Source organism: Phacochoerus africanus, chromosome 5 (assembly GCF_016906955.1).
Source record: "Phacochoerus africanus isolate WHEZ1 chromosome 5, ROS_Pafr_v1, whole genome shotgun sequence".
NCBI lineage: Eukaryota > Metazoa > Chordata > Mammalia > Artiodactyla > Suidae > Phacochoerus > Phacochoerus africanus.
The window spans coordinates 1,253,258-1,277,513 of record NC_062548.1 but is presented as its reverse complement, the minus strand read 5'-3'; the positions used below and the strand labels follow the sequence as shown (position 1 = coordinate 1,277,513).

Here is a 24,256-nt window from a genome sequence, read left to right as displayed (position 1 = left end):
TGGGTTAAGGATCCAGCATTGTCTGTGCAGCTGCTTGAGTGGCTGCTCAGGTGCAAGTTCCATCCCCAGTTCAGGGGGTTAAGGATCCAGTGTTCCAGCAGCTATGGCATAGGTCACAGCTGCAGCTCAGATTTGATCCCTGGTCCAGAAAATTCTATACACTACAGATGCAGCCAAAAAAAATGTATACATGTGTTTAACTGAGTTGCTTTGCTGTAGAGAAGAAATAATCACAATGTTGTAAATCAAATATACTTTCATTTTTTAAATAATAAAAAATTGAGAAATAAATGGAATCGCACAGTAACAAAAAAAGTTTCTCCATTATTCTCTGGCTAGCATACATTCTGACAAGAAGTCTGCTGTTTTTCTTATCTATATCCTTCTTTGCAATATTTCTTTTTCTTTTAAGATTTTTACTTCATCATCATTTTCAGAAACAAGATTATGATATATGAAGCCTATAAATATGTTTGGTAGTTAGACCAATAGGTCATGAATCAGATGTGGGGAGTCAAGAAGGAACAGCATCAGATATTGCCAAGAGTTTGACTTTGAGCAACTGGATGGATGGTATGTAATTTGCTGAGAAGGGGAAGACAGTTGGTGCAGGCCATGGGGAATCACAGTTTGGTTTATTTAGAGATGAAGAGATGTCCCTTGGGTTGCCTCAGAAGCAGAGCCACAGACAAATATTATAGATGCATGTACCTTATCTTACCTCAAACAGCACCAAAAGGTAGACGGACATGAGGCAGGGAAGAGAAAGAAGGCTAATAGAGGATGTGTCATCAAAGTTACCACTGCTGGCAAATGGATTTTACTCCAACTGGAGAATTCTGGGGTCCGATGTGGAACATAATCCTCAGTAGTAGCCAACCCAAGGGACAAGGGAGAAGGAATCCCAATCAGCCTTTTGTTGAGGGCTGGCCCAGAAGGTCATTCATTAATCCTCAGGCCTGCCTCACACAGGAAAAGAGCAAGGTTCTGGGGGCAGAAGGCCTCAGGTGAAGATGTACCTGCTGGCAGGTAAATGTTGGCTGCTAGAGTGGTTTTCTCAGGGCTATCTGAGATGCTGTCTCCCAAGCTTAAGTCCTAATTTCACCCCCAATAAAACCTAACTTCCAAAAAAAAAATCTTAGTTGCTGTGATACATGGGGATATGGGCAGGGTCTGATTGGGAGACCAGAGGACATTCACCCATCAGCCATTCATGGGCCAAGGGTTTCCAAATTTGGGAGCAAAAGAGAACAGCCCTGATACATCCTGTCAGCTTGGCTGTTTGCCTGGAAGCTCCCCTGCCATCCAATTTAACCCTTAGCAGGGCATGGTGGCTCTTTCCCAAGACCTCAACAGCAGACAAAGGGAACCCAATTCAGCAAGCCTCCCAAACCCCATTCCCACTGCCAACTGAGAAACCTACATACAGAGAGATCTGCATTCATCATTGCATTTCATCCTTACAATGCAGCTGGAAATTGGCATCTTTCCCATATATATTTCATATGAGAAACTTCTACTCAGAGAGCTGCAGTGACTTATGTAAGGCCACACAGCAAGGGTGTTGGAGCCAGGACTGAAACTCATCCCTGTGTCACTGCTCTCAGGAACCCAGTCCCCTAGCTTCTACTCTCCAGAAATGAATGTTAGACAAGGCAGTGGCTCTTATTCATCATCATGTCTTATGAATTAAAAACAATGTTCATGAGGTCATTTCCATGGGGCTTTGAGGTTGGCTGTGTAAATATTTGGCCTTCAGGGCCCTTCTCAGCCAAGCTCCTCAGGGTGCTGATGTTAAACACACTCCTTCAGGAAAAATGCAATTGGTCTCAGGAAGCCCCTGGGGTTCAGCTCTTAGCGGCTGTCTGCTCAGGCTAATGTTTGACAACACAAAGCCCATTTTTCCTATGACTTTTTCTCATTTAAGACAAGAAAGATTGCCCTCCTCTCACCAATGTACATACTCACCAGTCATTAATACGCAGGCATTTGAAAACATTTGTGATCAGAAAGGCCTGTGTTTTCTCATTTCCTTAGAGTCAGGGAGGTTTGAGAGTGAGAGACAGGAGAGAGGGAGAAGGCAAGAGAGAAAGGGAGAGAGGGAGGGAGAGGAAGAGAGAGAAAAAAAAACAGAGGAAGGAAGGAAGGAGGGAAGAGAGAGGGAGGGAGGAGGGAGGGAGGAATGAGAAAGGATGAAGGGAGGGAGAAGAGAAAGCAATCTTAGTATCCACCAATAGGTCTTCGTTGAAGTATATTCTATCCATGCATAGGGTGCTACAGAACTACATGTAAAGGTCAACATATCCTCACCTGACAAAGCAGGTCTCAGAGTAGCCTAAGAAGCTATAAGTCAGTGCTGGGCTATATGTACAGAAACTGCTAGAAGTGGTGGTCATCAGAAGTTTAGCAGCAATTTCCTCTGAGTGATGGGGTTCCAGGTAGTTCGACTTTTACTATGTGATACCTCATGTGTTTGCTCCCTACAACTGTGCTAATCAAGTACCATTGATAGGGTGACTTAGACAATAGACATTTATTCTATCTCGGTTCCAGAGGGCAGAAGTCCAATATCAAGGTATCAGGAGGGCTGTGTTCCCTCTGGAGGCTCTAAGGGAGGAGTCTTGCTTGCCTCTCCCAGTTTTGAGCAGTGGCTGGCAATCCTTAGTTGTCCTTGGCTCGTAGCTGCAGCATTCTAATCTCTACCTCTGTCAACATGTGGCCTCTACCCTTTGTGTCTGTGACTGTGTCTCCTCTTCTTATAAGGATACCAGTCATGTTGGATAGGGCTTGCCCTATTCCAGCATGACTTCATTTTAACTACTTGCATCCGTAATGACTGTGTTTCCATAAAAGTCACATTCTAAGGTCCTAGGGGGGAGGATTTCAGCACAACTTTGGGGGAGGGACACAGTGAGACAAAATGGCCAACTATAGATTGTGGCAGAACACAATTCAGGAAGTGAAGGTGTCCATCACTTGGGGACTGATCTTCTGTGTTTCTGGACAGTCACAGATTCCCCCAGTACTGTGGGAAGCCCCCCAGGAATAGTTTCCAAAACGGAGAGCTGCTCCAAAGGAAAGAAAGGGTCATGCTCTGGGATGGAGGCTGGTCTCTGGCAAGATGATAGATGCATGCTAGTGGGAAAAGGTGCAAGGAGGGGCTGGGACATCTAGGATGAACAAATTCTACAAGGATGACATGCTGGGAATATTAAACCAGAATTTCCTGTCAAGAACCTTTTGTTCCACCAGGATGGACAAGATGAGTCTCCCCCATGGTGGTGATGAAAAAGACTTGGCCCCACAGAGGAAGAGCAAAGCCCAGGAGTCTAGGGGAAGGAGAGAGATGGGGAGGTAGACAGAAAGGAAGGTGCACAGGCATAAGTGGCTTGGGGCAGGAGCGGTGGGGGCTTGGAATTCCTGAAGCATGGAGAACTGGGAGACGTTCCAGATGTACCTTCCAAAACTCCTTTTTAATACTGTTGAATTCATAGATGTGATGATTTATTTATTTTTTAATTTTATTTTGTTTTTTATTTTTAATCTTTTTAGATTGATAAACACACATCTTAGAGAGTAGAGAGAGTAAGAAATTAATCACAGAATGTGAATTACATGCCAGGGTAATAATATTGCTATCTTAAGATATTGAAGTCTTTGATTTTTCTCTTCTTTTTCACATCCCACAATCATTAGGCATAATGGTTTTTTTTGGAAGTGAATATTTATAATATGTGTGTGAGATATAAAGAATATTAAGAAATGAGCACCTGTGTATCTGTTAGGGTCTTCTTGTCCCACTTCTGTCCCCCTAACTAGGCGTGACCACTGCCCTGAATTCTGTGTTAACCTGCCCTTTGTCATTCAGACATGATCTTGTCACCTATGTGTGCCTCCAAAACTGACATAGTGTGTAATCTTGAATGCTGTCAGATTTATATGACATATACATATACCTTGTGATATATACATTCTTTTGTGACTTACCTCTTTGCTAATGGCTAAGGATGTAGCTGTAATTAATTTGTTCTCAATGTTGTATGGTTTTCATTATATGAATCTGCACAGTTTGTCCACTCTGCTACCAGGGGACACATGACCATCCCACAATTTTACCACTGTGAGAAGTTTCCTGGGGATGCTTCTGTGTCTGTCTCCTGGCGCCTGTGTGTGGGTACTTAGGAGTGGAATTGCCCAGGACACAGAATGGACATGTCAGCTTTGCCAGCTGGAGCCAAACTGGATTTCCAAGCACTCAGGCAAGTTCATATGCCCCGTAAGGGCCCAAGGACCTATACTGATCCACATCCAAGCCCTATCAGACTCTTGATTATATTTCTCATACATTTCAGAATTGTCAGGATATTGTTTATAAATGTCACAAAATAATCAGGAAAAGTCAATAAAGCAATTTATCATTCAAAACAAATCCTAAAAAAAAAAGAGGGGGATGAAAAATATGAGAAATAATGTGTTTGAAGGTTAACAAGGTGAGATCCCCTAATCCCTGAGGCAACTGGTATTCTAGATGGAGCACTATGGGAATGGCCCTGTTGGCTGATCCTGTCAAGGGGCACCACAGAAAGGAAACAAGGCTATGTTGTTCTTGTCTATTCTTTCCATAAAATCCATGACCACAGCTTTTTTCTGGAACTACTTCATTCTTTGTAACTCCTGTGAATTCCCATGGCATGACCACTTCCCTAGTCCTGGGCTCTGGTGAAGCAGGAGCCAGGAAGCTGCTCATTGTCTACTGTAGCAATGCTTCAAGCAACCTTGACTCTGTCTGCAAGCCCATCCTACAGATGAGAAGGCTGAGGCTCAGGGGATGACATCCACCCCGAGCCAACAACTTCAGAGGCCCCAGGACTCCTTCATGTAAGGGAAACCTGCCAGCCAGCATGTCTCCTCACCTTTACTTTCTTCTCCCCTTCCTGTTCAAGCCACCTGGCCGAACAGGAAGCCCTCATCCCTGGTACACACACAGGCTCATTTCACCAGCAGCTGTCTTGGGGCACTGCTGTGAGCCCAGCCTAAATCCAGGCTTTCTGCTCTGAGGAAAAGCATCTCCTGAGAGCTCAGTGTCCCATTCTGGGTGCTCTTTGCCTTCTCTCCCAGCCCCAGGCCTTCACTTCTTCTTCCTTGAGGCTCTGCCTTTCCCCACCCACTGACAGAGGAAGACCATCCCTCAAGGGACCACACTCTACCAAGGAGCTGTGGTCTCCAGGGATAGTAGGGTTAAAGCAGAGTCTACCGGCAGCCATGAAAGCTCCACCAGGGGACTGTCCTGGAGGAGGATGAGCTGAGAGCAGGAAGAGCCCCTCCTCCCTGTGGCACTCCCTGCGCAGCTGGGGCTGAGTCCAGCTTCAATGGTCCAGACCACACACAGGTCGATGCCCAAGAGTTCCCAGGGCATAGTATCCAAGGGTGTGGTGGCCAAGCCTAGGGCTAGTGGCTCATCCCAGGGGCCATGGTGGGGGCTTTTGGAGGAGTCCAAGCAGCTTCCCCCTCCAAGGGGGTCCTTCCTTCTCCTCATTCCTCCTGGGCTCTCCCTGCCCACTGGGAGCAGCCTCTTGTCCCCCTCAGGGCTCTGCATGGAGCCCTCTTTGCCCCAGGGAACCCTGGGTATTTCTTTGATATTTTGCCAGACCAGCATAATGCTCTGAGGTCCCCCATCTGCCCCTTTCCTTGCCTCTCAAAGGTATGGACCAAGATTAGCCTACTTCCTCTCTCCTGACCTCCCAAAGGGCCGGACAGATGCAGTGATGGCCCTTCCACAAGCCCAGCCCTCCTCCATCAGTATCATCACCCTCCTTTGCTGGCACACCCTCAGGCTCACCGTGCCACCACCTTCTAGAGACTTCACGTACCTTTTCAGTGCAGTGGCCCTATGAGGCTGGTGCAGAGACTGGCTCAGAGAGCTCAGGAGGCAGCAAGAGGCAACCTGAGTGAAGGGTGACTGCAACTCCTACCTGGGCCCAGCTGCCTGCTCAGCATACCCTTTGTTCTCTGCCTGTCTCTGAGCCATGGTTTTTCTCACAGGGATGGGGTGACAGGACCCATCTAGCCCCAGTGCCTATGGGGAGGAGGTTCCCCGCCCTGCCCACAGCCAGGCATGGTGCTCTAGGTGCTTTCTGTGGGCTGGTCGGGCCTCTCCACCCTAACATGCCTCTAACTCGGCCTCCTAGCTGTTTATCCTCAACCGTGTGAAGAAGTCATAAACCGTGGAGCCTGCCCAGGTATTTATTTTAGTTAGTAAAAATGCCTTGGACTTTGCCAAGAGCCATTTGACTTTAATTGGAAACTTTTGAGGCATTAAGAATGCGTGGAGGTTTAAGACGTGTCCAAAGGCTCTGCAATCATCGATCATGTGAGCACGGCTTTGGACCAGGTGGAACGAAGACAACCTTTTAGCAAATCCACCTCCCTTAATGGACTCATTTATAATAACTCTGCCTCACTGGGCAGCATGTCTCCCCCAGAACTCCGTGAATGCTAGCCAGTGCCTTTAACAGCAAAGAACATCTGGTGACTGTAAACGAGGAACCCAGAAAAAACAACACACAACATAAACAAAAGGCAATTTGGGGAGGGCCAGTAAGACGGCCCCCAGTCTGTGGTCAGGGCAGACATTTCCCCCACAGTGGAAAGGAAGCTAGGGAGAGGCACCATCTGCTGTTCCTCCAAGAAATGTCAGCTCAACAGCTTTGTTTACGGAGGACTTACTGGTGCCAGGCCTGGTCAGGAAGCCTCGGCCAACTGCTCTGGCCTCTCCCTCATCTCATGACATGTTCCCACTGGCCTTTCTCAGACCTACCCTGTTACACGGCCTTTGCTTAGGCTCCTCCCCGTGTCTGGAGCATTCCCCCACCCTCTCCTCCTTTGTATTAGGCAGCTGTGACTGCATAACAAATTACTCCAGACTCTAGGAACTTAGAGCAATGAACACTTATTATCCTGACCTCTGAGTCAGGAAGCCAAGAACAGCTTAGCTGGGTGGCTCTGGTTCAGGTCTCTAGTGAGGTTACATTCAAGCTATCAGCAGGGCTGCAGTCTCCTATGAAGGCTGGACTGGGGCTGGAGAATCCGCTTCTGAAGCTCACATGGCTGTGGGTGGGAGGCCTCAACTCCTCATCATGCTTGATCTCCCTCACAACATGACAACTAGCTCCTCCAGTTGTACATGACATATCATCATTTGGGGGGGGGGGGCTGCACTCATGGCATGTGGAAGTTCCAAGGCCAGGGATCAAGTCTGCACCACAGCAGCGATATACCATCATTTGTGCTGCATTTGGTGGTTTTCTGGGTTGAATAACGTCCCTCAAAATTCATGTGTACCCAGAACTACAGAATGTGAACTCACTTGGAAATAGGGTCTTTTAAGATGTAATTGGTTAAGATGAAGCCATTCTAAATTGGGGTAGGCCCTAAATCCAGTAACTGGTGTCCTTATAAGAAGGCCATGTGCAGACACAGAGGAGACATAAGGAAGAAGCCCAAGTGACAATGCAGGCAGAGATTAGAGTGATGCCTCTACAAGCCAAGGATGGCTGGCAGCCATCAGAAGCCAGGAAAAGGTCATGGAATGGATTCTCCAGCAGAACCTCCAGAAGGAACCAATCCTGCCAATAACTTGATCTTGGATTTCTGGCCTCCAGACTGGTAGTGAATAAATTCCCATTGTCTTAAGCCCCCTAGTCACAGGCACTTAGTTAAAACATCCCCAGGAGACGAATACATGTTGGCCACATACAGCCCTCAAGTCTATGTAGGAGGGAGCACGAAGCTGTGAGTGACTGGAGATGGGAAGACTGGGGCTGCCTACCTCATTGCCTTAGCAACTCCACTCATTCTTCAGGCCTCAGCCACGTGGCTTCCTTCAGGATACTGGGCCACGTGCCTTGGATGGGCCATGTGCCTTGGCTGAACCATCCAAAACCCCTAGGTAATACACTACTTGGGGTTGTTTCCACTGTCTTTCCACCCTATTAGACTGTCAGGTCCAAGATGAGGGTGGTTCTATCTTGACCACCTTCTGCTCACTCTTATCTTTGGTGACAAGCACATGCGCAGCATACAACAGGTGTTCAATAAGTACATGAGTGACTGTTGGATGTGCTGTACACCTGCTACTTCTACCACCCCTCCATTATCAATAACCCTATTTTGAGGCTTAAGGGTATTGCAACTCATTTTTTATGTGTATTCATATAGATTCTATATATGCAAAATTTTCTATTTACATAATTATATAGTTATATATAACTTATTACAAGGAGTTGCTTATGTGATGATGGGGGCTAGCAAGTCCAAAATTAATAGGGTAGGCCATCAGGAAGAAAGGCCATGAGCAAGCTGAAACCCCCAGGCATGGGCTGAAGCTGTGGTCCTCAGGTGGTATGTGTTCTCTCTTTGGAGGAAGACTCAGACCTTCTTTTAAGGCCCCTGACTGATTAGGTCAGGCCCACCAAATTATCCAGGCTACTCTCCAATATTTAAAGTCAACTGGTTAGGGGCTTTAATTATATCTGAAAAATACCTACACAACAACATCTGAGTTAGTGTTTGAGTAACTGGGGACCATAGCCCAGCCAAGTTGACAGCTTAAATAAGCCATTATGGTTCATCCCTCATCAATGTGGCACCTGTACACATCTCCTTGAACTAGATCAGTCTCCAAATAAAGAAATAATGAAGTCACATGCCTACCTAACATGATAGAATTATCCTGCATACGACCAAAAATATACTAATGCTGTCCCTCAAAAGAAAATGCCAAACTCTTGTCCTTGACCTCCTGAAATTTAAGTACTAGATGTAGCGTCAACTACTATTAATGCATCTTATATTAGATAAGGGGAAAATATTATATTAGAGAGGGAAAAATAAAAATATTTTGTTATTTTATATATACAAGTATATTAATGTCAACATAAGGAAAAAATGCTCTACTATTTCTCATTCCTATATTTCTCATATCTCATTTCTGTAGTCCTCATTTCTGTAACCAGTCATGTAGTATAGCTGGTATTTATCACTATCTTCTTCCACTACCCTTTCCATAGTCCCATCAGCTAGCATCTCAACTGCTCATGGTTTTTGCTAGCTGGTTGAGTGACCCAAACCTTCATCCCTGAAGGGTCTGGGCCATTGGTTTTTGTAGGTTAACACTGACCTTAATTGTAAAGCATGGGAGATACCTCAGGGGTCTCCTCTATTCCAAACATCCTCTTCCTTACCTCAAGTGTATAACAGTAACCAGTTTTCTCTTGGTCATAAGGATCAATCACTCCAGCCAGGATAATGACCCCCTTCTTTATCTTGCTGATTCAGAGGAATGAGGGGCCAGATGGAAGTCTTTAATTTCTAATTCAGTGGAATCATTGTTGCATCTCCTAGTGGAAGCATTTCTTCTTCTAACCTAAGACCTCTGTGTCAATAGAGTATAAAGTTATAGGAACAGGAAGCAAAAAAAAAAAATTGCTGATAGGTCACAAGGGGTAATAGTGAGTATTGCCACTCTCACGTTCACCCCTTGATTCCTGGACCTGTGAATCTTGGCTATGGGAGAAATAGGGCCATATATTGGACACCAATTCAGAGCATATGCAGCCCACTGGAGAACCTTGCCCCAGTCATGTAAGGGATTGCCGCTAGTAACTGAGTCTTCAAAAGGCCGTTCGACCAATCTATCAAACCAGTTACATCAGGATGGTGGGGAACAGAGAGAGTCCACTGGAATCCATGAACATGGGCCCACTGCAGCACTTCTTTTGCTGTGGGGTGAGTTTCTTTTCTTTCTTTTTTTTTTGTCTTTTGTCTTTTTAGGGCTGCACTCATGGCATATGTCTAATCGGAGCTTTGGCCACTGGCCTACACCACAGCCACAGTAATGCGGGATCCGAGCCTCATGTGCGACCCACACCACTGCTCACGGCAAGGCCAGATCCCTGACCCACTGAGCAAGGCCAGGGATCAAACCCACATCCTCATGGTTCCTAGTCAGATTCGTTAACCACTGAGCCACGATGGGAGCTCCAAGTCAAACTATTCTGATTGCTTCTTTGACTCTACTGTTCATCATTGCAACCACGCCCACCTTACCTTCAGGAATTAAGAGTTGCCACTTGGCCTCTATCACCCCAAGATTCAATTTTTCCCAATGCCTTTAGGTTTCTTGATTTAGTGACAACAGTTTCCACTGTAACTTCTGACCTAAAAAAAAAAAAAAAAAAAAAAGAGCAATCACAGAGTTCTTCAAGGATGCTGGAACTCCCCTCACAAACTAATTTCTCACAGTTGTGAGAAAGGTGTATCCTTCCTTTTGGAAAGCAAGGGTGGTGAGCAGATCTTAAATGTCAAACCCACTCTAATATTCCATTTTCTCTAAGCCTTAGGATTTCTTCCTCTGTGATAAAACAAGGCAACTCTGGCATCCCAACCCCATCTGCTACGGACCATCTTTTGGTCAACGTTTTAACCAAGAAACCAAACAAACTGTTAGAGCCCTTTCTTTCTGCTCCAGCTGCAACACTAAATCCAGGATCTGTTTAGTTGGCCCAAATCAATAAAATCTTCCTGATCCAACTTTATATTTCTTCTTCTATTAGTTCATACTCTTAATATTCATTTCCCACACATCCCCTGGGTTTCTGTTTGTATAAATTGGAAAAAATCATGTCAATTTTTTTTGGGGGGGCTTGCACTTGCTCATGAGTCATATGTTATAACTCCTCTTTGGGGATCTGCTGCGATTTGAGTCTAGTCATATGTCTAGAAGCAAAGAAGGGCAGTGGGGCTAGGGATGGGACCTGAAGAAAATCAGCAATATCTTGCAAGGCTACATGGTTTTAGAGGGGGCATTACAGGTTCTTCAGATAAACTTCTCAAGGAGGGGTAGGAAAGCTACTTCTCCTGGTCAAGATGACTCAGCAGAATTTAGGGGTTTAGTGTCCTCACTTTCAGTTTCTTTGCCTATGTTCCCCTTCCAGCCTTCAGGATCCCATTTCTTCAATCAATGCCCTGACTTTAATAGCAAACACCATGCTGGACTGGGGCTTCAGTTTGCTTTATACTTCAGCCATTCACAGGATGACATTCCGTGTTTGGTTTACAGAAATCCTAAAACTGTGGCTATAGGAGATAAGGGTTCCAGGGCAGATGAGGAATACTTCAGGTTATCAATGTAGAGTTTGAGCTGGGAACTTGAATGAAGCTTGAGCTTCTTCTTTCCCCACTTTCTTTAGCACATTTAAGAGCGACCACCTAATGCCATTGTACTTCTTATTTTAACTAAAATTCTTAGGTAGCATATATGTGACTATCGAGACTCTTGCCATCTGTGTTTGATTACAAATGTCCAACAACAATCATCTGAGTAACTCTTTGGCCACATCTTGACATAGATAGCCATTGTCTTCTTTACTACTAAAACAGGATCATTAGTGCCTTTAAGTATAGGAAGATTAGGGAAACCAGTTCCAGAAACCCAGAGCCAAGGCAGGAAACACCCATTAGAGTATGTTTCTCTGGATCCACTTACCTTGTGGACATCTGTATCAGCCAGGGCTCAAACAGAGAAAAAGACCCAGTATTACACATACGGAGTGGTTATAAAGTTCTTAGTTTTGATTCAATGTCGTAATGAATCATAATGGAAATGCCATAGTCAAAGCAAAGAGTGAAGAGACAAACACACCAACAGGGCAGTGTAAAGTAAAGGCATACTGTTGGGGAGTTCCCTGATGGCTCAGTGGGTTAAGAATCTGACCTTGCCACTGCTGTGGCACAGGTTCTATCCCTGGCCAGGAAAGTTCTGCATGCTCTGGGGGTGGCCTAAATAAATAAATAAAGACAAACTGCTGAATAATTAGACCATCAACTTTAAAACTGGTATCTGCCAGAAATTATCTTAGAACAAAGACAGCCACAGTGAGAGTCATTCTCCATCAAAAGGAGATCTTTGTGGAGGCTAAAGACAGTTAATATATAGTTATTTTATTTTATTTGTCTGTTTTAGGGCTGCACCATAGCATATAAAGGTTCTCAGGGTAGGGGATCGAGTCAGAGCCGCCGACCTACACCACAGCCACAGCAACACCAGATCCAAGGTACATCTGCGAACTATGTCACTGCTCACGGCAACGCTGGATCCTTAACCCACTGAGCAGGGCCAGGGATTGAACCTGTGTCCTCAGGGATACTAGTTGGGTTCTTAATATGCTGAGCCACAACATAAACTCCTATATTTATTTTAAAACAATTATTGTTGTAAGAATTTTTGTTTCTCTTTCTACAAGTCTGACTCTTCAATGTTTTTATCTATTTGGATAAAGTCTCATTTATGGCTATACTCTCTGTCAAAATTCTCCAGATCCAAGTCTAGGTTCAGGGACAGGCAATCTTGTCATTCTGCCCTATCTCCTGCCCCTGCTTACAAGTTGGCGTAGGTTCTAGAGGCTTCTCAAAGGGACTGTCACATAGTCTCCTCTGTCTCGGGACCTAATGGCTCCAACTGAGACTGATAGATAGTACTTCAGCTCTATACTCAGAGCCATGAGCCAGGGAGAAGCAGAGGAGACCAACCCCATCTGAAGTCATCCGAGATCACACTTCTGTGCCAGATTATCAGATAGGCATAGAAAAAGCAACCAGAATTCTGAGAAAGACAAGTTGGGGATCTCTGTGCCCTCTAGAAAGGACCCTGGTCCAAGAACAGGAGGAGGAGAAGGACTGCATTCTATAAATGGTGTGAAACAGAGCACATCATTGGGATCTCAGGTGGGTGAAAGGGCTGCTTGGCCCTCTGACCTTGACCCTGCCACCCAAAGATCCTGAGCCAAGGATAGGAAGGAGGAGAGAGGATGGCAAGTCATAAGAAAGAATCAGGACATGCCTCATGCTCATGAAAACTTTCTCCAAGATGTACAGTAAGGGAAAAGCAAAAGTACAAGGGTTTGCATAGCTAGACAAAAATGAAATAATATACAGGAAGTGCTCATCTTTGCATAAGGACATTCTAAAGTGCTATGCAGGAAATGGGAAGGCAGGATGGTTGACCTGGAATAGGAGGGGCAGAACTTTCCTGTGTACCCTTCTGTCCCTATTGAATTTTTAACAATGGAAAAGAAATATTGTTTTTTAAAATTAAAATAAATTATTTTTGGTACTTTAAAAGTTTTTCTGGGGAGTTTCTGTCGTGGCTCAGTGATTAACGAACCTGACTAGCATCCACGAGGACGTGAGTTCAATCCCTGGCCAGGTTCAGTGGGTTAAGGATCCGGCATTGCCATAAGCCATGGTGTAGGTCCCAGACACGGCTCAGATTCTGCATTGCTGTGGCTGTGGCTTAGGCCGGCATCTACAGCTTTGACTGGACCCCTAGCCTGAGAACCTCCATATGCTGTAAGTGCGACACTAAAAAGACAAAAAGACAACAATAAATTAAAATAAAAAGTTTTCTGCTCTAATTTTTTTTGTCTTTTTGTTGTTGTTGTTGTTGTTATTGTTGTTGTTGTTGTTGCTATTTCTTGGGCCGCTCCCGCGGCATATGGAGGTTCCCAGGCTAGGGGCTGAATCGGAGCTGTAGCCACCGGCCTACGCCAGAGCCACAGTAACGCGGGATCCGAGCCGCGTCTGCAACCTACACCACAGCTCATGGCAACGCCGGATCGTTAACCCACTGAGCAAGGGCAGGGACCGAACCCGCAACCTCATGGTTCCTAGTCGGATTCGTTAACCACTGCGCCACGATGGGAACTCCTGCTCTAATTTTTTAATTGTCATTTTATTTTTTAAAAATTGAAGTATATTTGATATATAATATTATATATTATGGGAATACAATATAGTGATTCACAATTTTTAAATATTATATTCCATTTATAGTTATTCCTCATGTTGCACAATATACCTTTTTAGCTTATTTTAGCCTAAAAATGTGTACCTCTTGATCCCTTGTCCCTATCTCGCTCTTCCCTCTTCCCTCTCCCCGCTGGTAATCACTAGTTAGTTCTCTACATTTGTGAGTTTGCTTCTTTTTTGTTATATTCACTAGTTTGTTGAATTTTTTAAGATTCCGCATGTAAGAGATATCATACAGTGTTTGTCTTAGTCTGACTTATTTCAGTTAGCATAATGCCCTCCAAGTCCATCCATTTGGCAAAATTTCAGTTTTTTTTTTCTGGCTGAGTAGTATTCCATGTGGTATATATACACATATACCACATCTTCTTTATCCGTTCATCCCTTAATGGACATTTAGGTGGCTTCCATAACTTGGTAATTGTAAATAACACTTCTATGAACATTGGGGTGTATGTGTCCTTTCAAATTAGTGTTCTTGTTTTTTCCCCAGTATGCACCCAGGACTGCTTGGTCATATGGTGGTTCTATTTTTAGTTTTTTGAGAAGCCACCACAAAGTTTTTCACATATCTACACCAACTTACATTCCATCGACATTGTAGGAGTGTTCCCTTTCCTTCACACTCTCACCAACATTTGCTGCTTTTGTTCCTTTAGAGTATAGCAGTTTTGACAGGGGTGGTTTTAACTTGCATTTCCTGATGATTAGCAATGTTGAGCATCATGTGCCTGTTGGCTATCTGAATTTCCTCTTTGGAAGAATGTCTATTTAATTCTGCTGCCCATTTTTTAATTGGATTGTTTGGTTTTTTTTGGTGGTGAGTTGTACAAGTTCTTTATACATGTTGGATATTAACCCCTTATTGGTTGTATCATTTGCAACTGTTTTCTCCCATTCAGTAGGTTATCTTTTAATTTTGCCAATGGTTTCCCTTGCTATGCAAAAGCCTTTAAGCTTAATTAGGTCCCATTTTATTTTTGTTTTGATTTCCTTTGTTTTAGGAGATGAATCTAAAAAAATACTTCCATGATTCATGTTAGAGAGTATTCTGCCTGTGTTTTCCTCCAGGAGTTTTATGTTATCCATTCTGACATTTAGGTCTTTAATCTATTTTGAGTTTATTTATGTATACAGTGTTAATGTTCTAATTTAATTCTTTTAAATGTAGCTGTCCAGTTTTCTCAGCACGACTTATTGAAAAAATATCTTTTCTCCATTGTATATTCTTGTCTCCTTTGTTGTAGATTAATTGGACACAGTGTGTGAGATTATTTCTAGGCTCTCTATTCTGTTCCATTGATCTATGTGTCTGTTTTCTGCTAGTACCATACTGTTTTGATGACTGTAGCTCTGTAGTATAGATTGAAGTCAAGGAGCTTGATTCTTCCATCTTCATTCTCTCTCAAGATTGTTTTGTTATTAGGGATCTTTTGTGTTTCCATACAGATTTTTAAATTATCTTTTTATATTTCTGTATATGCCATTGGTATTTGATAAGGATTGCACTGAATCTGTACCGACTTGGGTAGTATGGTCATCTTAATAATATTAATTTTTCCAATATAAGAACATGGTATATCTTTCCACCTGTTTTGTCATCTTCAATTTCTTTCACAGTGTCTTATAGTTTTTCAAACACAAGTATTTTATCTCCTTAGATAAGTTTATTCCTAGGTATTTTATTCTTTTTGATGCAATGGTAAATGGAATTATTTCCTTCATTTCTCTGATAGTTTGTTGATAGTGTATAGAAATGCAACAGATTTCTGTATATTAATTTTGTATCCTGAAACTTTACTGAATTCATCAATGAGCCCTAGCAGTTTTCTGATGGTATCTTTAGGATTTTCAGTGTATAATATCAAGCCATCTGTAAACGATGACACTTTTACTTGTTCCTTTCCAATTTGGATGGCTTTTATCTTTTTTTTGTCTGATTACTGTGTTGAATAAAAGAATTTCTAAAACTATGTTGAATAAAAATGACAAGAGTGGGCATCCTTGTCTTGTTCCTGGTCTTAGAGAAAATGTTTTCAGCTTTTCATCATTGAGTATTAACTATGGGTTTATCATATATGGCCTTTATTTTGTTGAGATAGTTTCCCTCTATGGCCACTTTCTGGAGAGTTCTTTTTAATCACAAATTGATGTTGGATTTTGTCAAAAGCTTTGTTAGCATCTCTTGAGATGAATATATGGTTTTCATTCTTCAATTAGTTAATGTGGTGTATAACATCGATTGATTTGCAGATATCTAAAAAATCCTTGCATCCCTGAATAAATCCTATTTGATTATGATATATGATCCTTTTAATATATTGTTGGATTCAGTTACTGATATTTTGCTAAGATTTTTACATCTATGTACCTCAGTGACATTGGCCTGTAATGTCAAATGCATTTTTAAAACCCTCTCTTGTACTTTCTTCCCTTCATGATTATTGCTTTTGATATTATATTTTATATCTATTTGTTTTGTGTATTTTCTTAACTGCTTATTGTAGATATAGATTATTTTACTACTTTTGCCTTTTAACCACCCTACTGTTTTGTGGTTTTTTTAGGGCCACACCTGTGGCATATGGTGGTTCCCAGGCTAGGAGTTGAATTGGAGTCATAGCCCTTGGCCTACACCACAGCCACATCAACAGCAGATCCAAGTCGCATATGCGACCTATACCACAGCTCACGGCAATGGCAGATCCTTAACCCACTGAGTAAGGCCAGGGATCAAACCTGCATCTTCATGGATACTAGCCAGATTCATTTCCACTGAGCCACAAGGGTAACGCCCACCCTGCTGGTTTTGTTTATGGATGATTTCCTACATTTACTGCAGGTTCACATTTATAGGTGGGATTTTCATTTTGCAATTTTCTTGTTTCTAGTTGTGGCTTTTTCTTTTTCACCTGGAGAATATCCTTTAACATTTTTTGTAAAGCTGGTTTGGTGATGCTGAACTCTATCAGCTTATGCTTGTCTGCAAAGCTTTTGATCTCTTTATCAAATCTGAATGAGAACCTTGCTGGGTAGAGTAGTCTTGGTTATACGTTTTTCCCTTTCGTCACTTTAAATATATTATGTCACTGCCTTCTGGCCTGCAGAGTTTCTGCTGAATAATCAGCTGATAACCTTGTGAGTGTTCCTTTGTATGTAGCTTGTTGCCTTTCCCTTGCTGCTTTTAATATTCTTTTCTTATCTTTAATTTTTGCCATTTTAATGACAATGTGTCTTGGAGTGTTCCTCTTTGGGTTCATCCTGTATGGGATTCTCTGTGCTTCCTGGACTCCTGTGGCTATTTCCTTTCACTGATTAGGGAAGTTTTCAGATATGTTCTCAGCCCCTTTCTCTCTCTTCCTTCTCTGTGACCCCTGTAATGCAAATATTAGTGGGCCTGATATCATTCCAGAGGTCTCTTAAACTGTCTTCATTTCTTTCCATTTTTCTTTTTTCTGTGTAGCAGCAGTGATTTCCACTACTCTGTCTTCCAACTCACTGATCTGTTCTTCTGTTTCATTTAATCTACTGTTGATGCTTTCTAGTATATTGTTCATTTCAGTTATTGTACTCCCCATATCTGTTTGTATGTTCTTTACATTATCTGGCTTGTCATTAAAATCTTTTAACTTCTTGTTCTGTGCATCCATTCTTCTCTTGAGTTCTTCCATCACCTTTAAAATTATTACTCTGAACTCTTTCTTGGGTAGATTGCCTATTTACACTTCACTTAGTTCTTATTCTAGGGTCTTATCATGTTCCTTCATCTGGAACATATTCCTCCACTCCCTTATTTTGTCTAAATTTCTCTTGTATTTTTATGTATATTGTAGGTTTTTTATGTTTCTCAATCTGGAGAAGTGGATTTCTGTAGAAGTCCTATGCATCCCAGCTGCACAGCCCTTCTCATCACCCAAGCTCTATGCTCTAGGGAATCACCCTAAGAGGTCTGTGCGGGTCATTCTTTTGTGGCAGTTGGACTATGTGGGTGGTCTGGTAGGCTTGGTTGGTTGCTGGCTCAGTTGGTTGCCAGGCCCTGACTTGTGTAGATGCTACTGGCTGCTGTTTAGCAGAGACTAGTCACTAGGTGGCTGAATCAGGCAGAACCCCAAGGTCTTAGGGGAAGTGCTAGCTCACTAGTGGGCAGAGTCAGGGTCCAGAAGACTCAGGGGCTATTGTTCCCCTCAACAGGTGGGTAAAGCTAGATCCTAGGGTTAGTGCTGCATTATCAGCAGACAGAGGAAAGCCCTGGAATCTGGCTACAAGGTTAGCATCCCAGAGCTGGTGTCAAATTACTGGTGGAGTGTGGTGATTACTGACACAGTTGGGTGTGGGGTCTCGGATGTCCTGAAGCTTATGTGGACCAGCTAGTGGGTGGGGAGAGGATCTAGCTGGTTCCAAGGTAGGTGGGCTAGGCCCACAAGCATGGGGATCTTTGTTTTCTTGGATCTCTTGTGTGCCCCCTGGTGGGTGAGGCTAGTCTAAAACTAGACAGTTTTCCTGGAGAGGAGGGCTGGTGCCTGCCCCCTGGTGGGTGGATTTGAGTCTTGGCCCTCTGGTGGGCAAGGCCACATGTAGAGGCATATCTAGAGGCAGCTGTGGGCTCAGGAAGTCTTTAGGCAGCTTGTCTGCTGCTGAGTGAGGCTATGTTCCCACCCCATTAGTCTTTTGACCTGAGGCATCCCAGCACTAGTCCGTAGGCTACTGGGCAGGGCCAGGTCTTGGCCACTAATAAACAAGAGAAAGGATCCCACAATGGCAACTTCCAGTACCAGCTTCTATATGGTAGAACCCAAATATGGCTTATGCCAGTGTCTATGTTCCCATGGTGAGCAACAGTCTCCCCCTGCCTATGTGGGAGACTCTCCAAGACCAGCAGTAGGTCTGGCCCATGCTCCCATCAAATTATGGATTTTTCCCTGGATGCATGTGAGATTTTGCATGTGTCCTTTAAGAGTGAAGTCTCTTTTGGAGCTCCTGAAATTAAGCCCCACTAGCCTTCAAAGCCAAATGGTCTGAGGGCTCATCTTCCTGGTATAGGACCCCTGGTCTGGGGAGCCCAGCATGGGGCTCAAAACTCTGATTCATGTGGGAGAACCTCTGTACTATAATTCTCCAGTTTGTGTGTTGCCCACTCAGGGATATGGGACTTGATTATATCATGAGTCCACCCCTCCTATACATTGTGTTATGGTCCCTTTTTAATTTCTTTTTTTAGTGATTTTTATTTTTTTCCATTATAACTGATTTACAGTGTTCTGTCCATTTTCTACTGCACAGCAAAGTGACCCAGCCACACATACATATATACATTCCTTTTCTCACATTATCACGCTCCATCATAAATGACTAGACAGAGTTCCCAGTGCTACACTGCAGGATCTCATTGCTAATCCATTCCAAGGGCAATAGTTTGCATCTATTAACCCCAAATTCCCAGTCCATCCCACTCCCTCCCCCTCCCCCTTGGCAACCATAAGTCTGTTCTCCATGTCCATGAGTTTCTTTTCTGTGGAAAGGTTCATTTGGGCCATATATTAGATTCCAGATAAAAGTGATACCATATGGTATTTGTCTTTATCTTTCTGACTTACTTCACATAGTGTGAGAGTCTCTAGTTCCACCCATGTTGCTGCAAATGGTTTTATTTTGTTCTTTTTTATGGCTGGGTAGTATTCCACTGTGTATATATACTACACCTTTTTTTTTTTTTTTTTTGCTTTTCAGGGCCGGACCCACAACATATGGAGGTTCCCAGGCTAGAGGTCCAGTTGGAGCTATAGCTGCTGGCTTATACCACAGCCACAGCAATGCAGGATCCCAGCTGCGTCTGTGACCTACACCACAGCTCACAGCAACACCAGATCCTTAACCCACTGAGCAAGGCCAGGGATCAAACCCCCAACCTCATGGTTCCTAATTGGATTAATTTCCACTGAGCCCTGATGGGAACTCCTATACCACATCTTCTTAATCCACTCATCTGTTGATGGACATTTAGTTTGTTTCCATGTCTTGACTATTGCGAATGAATAAACAGGTGTGTGTGTCTTTTTCAAGGAAGGTTTTGTCTGGATAGATGCCCAAGAGTGGGACTGCTGGGCCTTCTTTATTTCTTTAGTTATAAATCTTTTTTGGTATATTTCAGTCTTTTTCATAGAGGGCTGTTCTGAAGATAGTTGTGGTTTGCACGTGCTTGAAATGTGGTGAACTTGGGGTCTTTTCACTCTGCCATCTTGGCCCATCTCTCCCTGGTTTTGTTTGTTTGTTTGTGTTAAAGCAGATTGATGGTCTGTCTCTCCCTTGAAGCGTTAACTCCTTGTGGATGATAGTCAGATCAAGTTAGACGATGTGGCCACACTGCAGATGTGGTTCTGAGAACGTCTTCCTGCATCGCTGACCTCTTAGGACCTTAATGTTGGTGGGCATGTCCCTGCTGTAAAATTTGAGGCTGAGACCTTTAAATAGCACCATAGTTTATTGTATTCTGAGATTTACTTGAGTTTTCTGATAGTCCTAACTCATTTCTTAAAAGAAAGATTTTTTTTAACCAAAGAATGCCATCATATAGAAGCTTATCATTTTCATGGCACTGGAGACCAGAAGTTAAACCTTCAGTAATTATGTGTCCTAAAGATAGCAGCGCTCCATGCCAGGGGGTTGGGTTCAAGCCCTGGCTCCACCATCTACCAGAAAAATGGCCTTGGGCTTACTTTAGCTTCCCTGAGTTTCAGCTGTTTTTTGTGTAAATCAGGACATTCATATTATCAGTGGTGTAGGTCTTAACAGGCCAACAACATACACACACAAAAAAAAACCTGTTCCACAAAAACAACCGAAAAAGTAAATTGATAAATTGGACTGCATCAAATTAAAACTTTTGTACATGAAAGGACACTATCAAGAGTGAAAATGTAGGAGTTCCCGTTGTGGCTCAGTGAAAACGAATCTGACTAGTATTCATGAAGATGAAGCTTCGATCCCTGGCCTCCTTCAGTGGGATGCAGTGTTGTCCTGAGCTGCGGTGTAGGTTGCAAAAGTGGCTTGATTTCCACATTGCTGTGGCTGTGGTGTAGGCTGGCAGCTGTAGCTCCAATTTGACCCCTAGGCTGAGAACATCCATATGCCTCCATATGGCCCTAAAAAGACAGAAAAAAAAAGAGAGAGAAAGAGCGAAAGGGTAAACAACAGAATGGGAGAAAACATATGTAAATCATGTATCTGACAAAGGTCTCATATCCATTATAAAGAATTCTTGGAAGTCAATGATAAAAAGATAACTCTATTAGTAATGGGCCAAAAGATCTGAGTAGATATTTTTTCAAAGAAGATAAACAAATGGCTAACAAGCTCATGAAAATATGTTCAACATCAATAGTCATTAGAGAAATATAAGTCAAACTCATTACAAGGTAACACTTCCTACCCATTGGGATGCCTATAATATTTGTTATAACATAGAGACTAACAAGTGCTAGCAAGGATAGAAAGATATTGAAACTTCGTCATTACTAGTGGACTATAAAATTGTGTAGCCACTATGAAAATAGTTTGGTGTTTCCTCAATAAATTAAACATGTAATTACCATATGACCCAGCAAGTCCACTCCTGGGTTTATACCCAAAAGAATTGAAAACAGATGTTTTAATAAAAACGTATAAAAATTATACAAGTTGTATAACTTTTGCATACAAATGTTCATGGCAGCACTACTTCCAAAAGTCCAAAAGTGGAAACATCTCAAATGTCCATCAGCCAAATGAATAGATAAACAAATGTGGCATATCTGTATAATGGAATATTATTTGACCATAAAAAGGAATAAAATACCGAAACATGCTATAATATGAATGAACCTTGAAAACACTGGGCGAAATGAAAGAAGCCAATCACAAAAGGCCACATATGGTATTATTCCACTTACATGAAATATCTAGTAGAGACAAATCCAGAGATGCAGAAAGCAAATTAGTGGTTGCCAGGGAAGAAGGAAGACTAAATGGGAATTGACTGCTTAATGGATATGGGGTCTCCTTTTAGGTAATGGGAATTGGTAGTTGAGATGGTTGTACAACATTGTGAATGTACCATAACTAATGGTAAATTCTGTTACATGATTTTACCACAATGAAAAACGTAAAAAATTAAAAATTTAGAAGCCTGTTCTCCCTAGCCAAGAAAACAGAAAAGCATGAGCTAAAATAAGAATCATTTGGGAGTTCCTGTCATGGCGCAGTGGCTAACAAATCCGACTAAGAACCATGAGGTTGCAGGTTCGGTCCCTGCCCTTGCTCATTGGGTTAATGATACGGCTTGCCGTGAGTTGTGGTGTAGGTTGCTGTGGCTCTGGCGTAGGGTGGCTACAGCTCCGATTCAACCCCTAGCCTGGGAACCTCCATATGCCACGGTAGTGGCCCAAAGAAATAGCAAAAAAGACAAAAAAAAAAATAAGAATCACTTTTGGCGATACCAAGCTACTCCAGGCAAAGACAAAGAAGAGGTCTGTACCTACTCTACCTTTCAGTAGGGCTGGGAGGAAGTTGATCTTCCATTCCCTTCCTATAGAAGCAGACAAAGGGTAGTTTTGGTAGGATTGAGCAAGCAGCTCATTATCCATCACCTGCCCAGGAGAAGCTGGCAGTACTTTCATAGTCCCACAAATGTAGTCTTAACAGGCCAACAACAACAACAGCAACACACAACACAACACACAACCTGTTCTACACAAAAAAGTAAGTAGATACATGAGACTGCATCAAAATTAAAACTTCCATATATCAAGAGTAAAAAGGCCATAGAATGGGAGAAAATATTTATAAATCACATGTCTGATAAGGGTCTAGTATCCATTATAAATAAAGAAGATTTAGACTTCACCACTCATAGCATCAATAAGACTGAACAAAGCCATGCAAGTCGAGGTAAATAAATACTTTGCTTTGCCCAAACTCTTGGTGTTGGTGGGGTCCAGTGGGAAACTAAACTTGTGGTCCCACACTGCAACAACAAAGCAGTGTGAGCCAGCACTCTACTTCTCCCTCCCTGGGAAGTTGATTCTACACCCCTACTCAGAGACAAAAAGTACTTTGATTGGTACCACATTTCAGCAGAAAAATTATCAGCAGGGAAAAGGGAAAACCAGGCCTTCACTGAGACAAACACTGAAGAGGCTGCCAACACCATGGTGAACTACTATACATCAGCGACTCCTGTGCTGCACAGCTGGCCCATCTACATCCAGTTTTCCAACCACAGGGAGCTCAAAACAGAAAGCTGACCCAACCAGGCTCCCCTGGTGCTCAAGATCATCGAGGAAAATCTCTTCTACCCGGTGACCCTGGATGTGCTGCACCAGATCTTCTCCAGGTTTGGCACCATCCTGAAGATCATCACCTTCACCAAGAACAACCAGTTCTAGGCACTGCTGCAGTATGCCGACCCCATGAGCACCCAGCAGGCCAAGCTGTCACTGGATGGGCAGAATATCTACAATGCCTCTTGCACCCTGCACATCAATTTCTCCAAGTTCACCAACCTCACCAACCTCAACATCAAGTACAACAATGACAAGAGCCATGACTACACGCGCCCCGACCTGCCTTCTGGTGACAACCAGGCTTCGCTAGACCAAACCACGGCCGCCGCCTTTGGTGCACCTGATGTGTCAGTCTCCCCGAATGTAGGAGCTGGTTTCCCTCCCACCTTTGCAATTCCTCAGGCTGCAGGCCTCTATATCCCTAATGTGCATGGGGCCCTGGATGGTCTGGCCCTCCCATTGGCAGCAGCAGCAAGCCAGATCACCATTCCAGGCCGGGCAGGGCAGGAAATTCCATCCTGCTGGTCAGCAACCTCAATCCTGAGAGAGTCACACCCCAAAGCTTCTTTATTCTTTTTGTTGTGTGTGGTAATGTGCAGCTGGTGAAGATCCTGTTTGACAAGAAGGAGAATGCCCTGGTGCAGATGGCAGATGGAAGCCAAGCTCAGCTGGCCATGGGCCACCTCAAAGGGCACAAGCTGCACCAAAAGCCCATGCACATCATGCTCTCCAAGCACCAGACGTGCAGCTGCCTTGTAAGGGCCAGGAGGACCAGGGCCTCACCAAGGACTATGGCAACAACTTGCCCTTGCACTGCTTCAAGAAGCTGGGCTCCAAGAACTTCCAGAATATCATCCCACCCTCAGGTACCCTGCACCTCTCCAACATCCCGCCCTCCATCCCTGAGGACAACCTCAAGATTCGCTTCTCCAGCAATGGTGGTATCATCAAAGGGTTCAAGTTCTTCTAGAAGGACCACAAGATGCCACTGATCCAGGCACTCATCAACCTGCACAACCACAACCTGGATGAGAACTACTACCTGTGTGTCTTTCTCCAAGTCCACCATTTAG

General features: G+C 43.4%; 1 pseudogene; it reads left to right on the top strand.

Moving 5' to 3' along the window:
* Window positions 1-1,013: 1,013 nt before the first annotated feature.
* Window positions 1,014-24,256, top strand: LOC125126912 (polypyrimidine tract-binding protein 1-like; annotated as a pseudogene).